Genomic DNA, 3656 nt, shown 5'->3' on the forward strand with positions numbered 1-3656 from the left:
GAAAAATATTCTGAATAAAAATAATGAAATTATTTAATTAAAGCTTAAATATTTTAATATTATATAAATCAAAAGCAGTATTTAGGGTGCATTTTCATGCACTAATCACAACCCCCAATCAGCTTATTGCTAGTCCCTAGTAATCCAAGCGCAAAAGAAATCATGTCACAAAGAAAATCTGAGTCTCAATTAGCTTAGTCACCTGAGTAATTCAAACAAAGTGTCAGTGAGAAGTCAAAAGATACTATCAAGATTATTTCAGTCATAACTCCAGAGTCGTGTGTGTGTGCTCCAAACCATAACCTTCTTACCACTGACCATAACACATGCAGCTTTGAAAAATTCACCAAGTAAAAGTCGCAACTCCATTGATCTCACGGGTGTCAGAAATATTTGAGTGTAAAAGTTTTCTCTCATGGAGTTGGAAGCGGAACAATCAACGCCAAATTATTCAAACGACAGTGGTTCTCTTATTAGCAATGCAGCACCTTCTTTTATCTATTTGTGTTTATCGAGCTCGCCTTTAGACGGGATCACCTCTTGTTCTTCTTTATTTGCAATTCCCCAACTAGATCCAACATCGTACTCAGTTATCTGAAAGATGACAGATTATCCCAACTCGATTTCCCAGGTAAATCCTTTTCTGAAATATCCTAAAATTCATCAATATCTTCAAAGACTGGATTGTCAGAATTGAAGTTTTCTGGTGAGGGACACAACTCTGCAATGTCGTCTCCTGGCATCAAATCATCAATTTCTTCACCTAGACAGGCAGTGCTTGCTTCTTCTCCATATGCAGTGCTCACCATATGAAGAAAATTGTTGACATCAACTCCACCCGCTTGATTAAATTCCGCCTGGCAAAGAAGAGAAATCAAAGGATATGTAAACTATTCCAGCTGCTGATAAAAGAAAGAAAAAACATATTTCTCTTATACAGGAAAAAAAGTGAGTTCTATTAGAGTTAGTTACACAGCAAAGTCCAGTTAAAAGAGCTTAGCATAATATTACCTGAACAGCTTTATCGAAAGCACAAGAAATTCCTAGCAATTCCTGGATTTATTTAATGCCGTATGGGATAGAACGCCTAGTATCAATTAAATGCAAGACGGGAAGACAAGAGTCAATGACTATCCTCCATGCATCTCCACTTTGCTTGATTGCTGATTTATTCAATGGACCAAAATCCCAATTAAGCCACATAATCTTTGCTGACAAATGTAGACACAAATAAGCACTATAACACAATTAAGGTAGGGAAAAGCAAGCACGTAACAAAATGCACAAGCCAATGTCATATGGGGCATCAGTTTGCTTGCACGTCACCCATGTGTGTGTGTGTGTTAACTTAAAACACCTGATATCATATTGATCATGTGTTGAGCAATCATATCTCATACAAAATCAAATTAGTCATTCGGGGAAGAAATTGATAAGCATAAAGCTAGTGGATGACCTGCATTCTAGGATTCTGGAAATCATCCATAGCTCCAGCAAGGGCAGGAAGCACCTGCTTATGATAATTAATCCTTGCCAAAATGAGTTCAAGACCATTCCCACCACATGGAATCTTGTCTTTAACTTCACCTGAGAAATAACAAGAACATATTATCAAATATCATACATGTATATGACTTAGAATTATGTCGTTGGTTTGAATTCTTACCTGGCGGTGGATGTGGGAATTTGAACTTTGGTTTGTCGACAGCATCTTTAAGCACTCATGCATCATGTGCTGACCCTTCCCAACCAGTTAATATGTACGTGAACTTCATATCGAAGGAACATGCTGCAACCAGTTAATAATCAGAAAATGATGCATCTGTAATTGTATATAACTAGAAGTAGGTCCCTCAAATAGGAAATATAACACAGTTAAGGTAGGGAAAGAACATACTAATCATCAACTCCACTGCAGTATCTTTAAGACTGTCTTCTAGTTGATTAGGACGCCAAATATGCAGCTTGTTCTCGGCAATATTTAAACTCATTTCTGAAAATAGCCTTGCAAAGTAGTATTTCCTGGAGAGCACAAATTACAAACCCACATCATCAAGAACATCCACATCATGCATTCCCCAAAACCAAAGTCCAACTATACTCAAACAAAGCAAGAACGTAACAAAACTCACTAGCCAAAAGTTAATTACCTTAACTAATTCCCAACAAGAGTTGCTGGTTGGACTAGAGTCAGAAAACGTGGAAGTAAAGAAACTACCCCATTAAGCTTCCGATTCAATAGCTATATAGCAACGAATGTGATTAACACCAAACTACAGGATCTGTGAAATGTTGCTCTTGCTCAGTTTTTTTCTTTTTTTAAGAAAAATAAGAAATGAGGCTCTATTACATAAGATCATTCCTATCTATCCCAAAATCCATCCCTCAAGCATATGCACCAAACATACCACTAACCATGTAATGACGTTCTAATAGTGATTTTACCAGCTCAAAAGATCAATGAAAGTTCAAAAGTCATTTTCTCTACTCTCTTGACTCACTAAAAATCAAGCACTTAAACTCGAGAATTTTCTCAGCTGACATGCATTAACATCCATCTTACCACAAGGTTTAGCACGTGCAAAAAGAAACTCTGGAAGTCATTTCTTAGTAACCAAGACAGCAAAAATCGACTCAAACCAAACATTTTGAAATCATACTCAGACAAATTTGCAAAAATTTTAACCCAAATATCAACGTGACAAAAATCACTCTTACGCATGAATATGCTCACCACCCCCAACCAAAATCAGACAGTGTCCTCAGTGTCAAAAATTAGGAAAAATAGAGAAAGAAGACACCTGGACGATGAGCTTCCCACTTATGAGCACAGCCTGAGCTTCCTGATATGATTCTCCAAAAACACACATAAAAAAAAATACAAAGAAAAACAAAAAAAAACCAAAATATGGTACTGAAGATGTGAGCAAACTACTCAGGGCTGGTAAACGGGGTCGTCGAGAATGATCTCTTCAACCTGGTTCACCCGCTCTAAGTAATTTTTCAGACGTTGGCCATTTACTTTGAATAATCTCTCATCGGTCGGGTCTTCAACCTCGACAGCACCATTGGGAAAAATGCGTTTCACTACGAACGGGCCAGTCCACCGCGACCTCAACTTACCGGGGTGGAGATGCAAACGGGAATCACATAGATGAACCCGCTGATTCGGCTCGAAATTCTTCCTCAGGATCTGCTTATCATGAGCCGCTTTCATTTTTGCCTTGTAGATCCTGGAATTATCATAGGCATCGTTCCTTAAATCCTTGATTTCGGAAAGCTGGAGCTTCCGATTGACACCTACAGCGCTGAGATCGAAGTTAAGGGCCTTGGTAGCCCAATAAGCCTTATGTTCAAGCTCTACAGGTAGATGACAGGCTTTTTCAAAGATAAGCCTGTAGGGAGACATCCCAAGTTGGATTTTGTAAGCAGTGTGGTATGCCCAAAGTGCGTCCGGAAGGCGCAGAGACCAATCCTTGCGATCGGGATTAACCGTCTTTTCTAGAATTTGCTTAATCTCCCTATTGGCCAACTCAGCTTGGCCATTTGTCTGTGGGTGATAGGCAGTTGAAACTTTATGAACCACACCGTACTTACGCATCAGAGCCTCAAAAGAACGGTTGCAGAAATGGGTGCCTTGATCACTGATGATGGCA

The sequence above is a fragment of the Morus notabilis genome, unplaced genomic scaffold (genome assembly GCF_000414095.1).
Source record: "Morus notabilis unplaced genomic scaffold, ASM41409v2 Scaffold294, whole genome shotgun sequence".
NCBI lineage: Eukaryota > Viridiplantae > Streptophyta > Magnoliopsida > Rosales > Moraceae > Morus > Morus notabilis.